The sequence below is a fragment of the Aptenodytes forsteri genome, unplaced genomic scaffold (assembly GCF_000699145.1).
Source record: "Aptenodytes forsteri isolate BGI_AS27 unplaced genomic scaffold, ASM69914v1 Scaffold23, whole genome shotgun sequence".
Taxonomy (NCBI): Eukaryota; Metazoa; Chordata; class Aves; order Sphenisciformes; family Spheniscidae; genus Aptenodytes; species Aptenodytes forsteri.
This window is the reverse complement of record NW_008796043.1, coordinates 4,832,921-4,833,923: the sequence shown is the minus strand read 5'-3', so window position 1 is coordinate 4,833,923 and position 1,003 is coordinate 4,832,921.

Here is a 1,003-nt window from a genome sequence, read left to right as displayed (position 1 = left end):
CCCCAGGCAAACGTGGGATCCCAAAGAAGGGATGCGCAAATTGTTGAGCAAATTAGGCCAATTCGAAACAAATAAGCACTCCGGGAAGAGAACCTGCCACTCCCAGAAAATAATTGAAAAGAATCCCAGCACTGTTATATTGATGTAAGCCTGGAGTAATTACACCGAGGTCAAAGTTGTTGCATGCACTAAAGAAGTTGTACTAGCTCTGTAGTTTGAGAGCGGATTATGTTCCCTCTTAGATCGATGGCATATATATATTCTAGAGAATTTTTTTCCTGTGCACATAAAGAGGATATAAATAACTTTTTTTTCCCCTGTCATATGCTATCTGCAACCCAATCCTGAAACAAAGTCTCAAAGACCTTCCAATGGTGGACCAGGTGCTGAAATAGATAGCTAAAAGCAGCAAGACTGTGTTGTGGTTAGAACCTAAATGCCCCAGACAAGCTCCTTTCAGGAGCTCTGACAACCCACCTTAGAAGACAGAGAACCGCAGGGCTTGTGGCATATACCTTTTGCATGGGGATCTTTTTTTTTTCCTTTATTGTTCCCATAAATGCTAAAAATGACACGGTTAACATTGACCTTTGAACTTGATTATGTCTTAAGATCATAGAAGAGATGAAGCCACTTTCTTTTTGTAAGAAGAGCTTTTCAGAGCCACATGAGTGCAAAAGGTAATTGAACATTTGGTTTTTTTAACTTTAAAAAAGATGAACACCAGGTTGACAGCTTCTGTACTTGGGTGTTCATTTAATCACTATTTCCTGATTACAGGAGGTGAACTATGTTGACAGACTTGGAGATGAATATGGAGCCCAGTATACTAATAGTATAAAGGACACAAACTTGCAGTGAGGTTGGAGGGGAAAAATATATATGGAGCATCCATATTACACACATCAGTTGGAAGCACCTCAGCAACTAGGGGGAATTCGGAGTAGCAAGTGAGGTATTTAAAGTGCTGCAGGCACTCATAATTGCGAAGACACCTGCATAA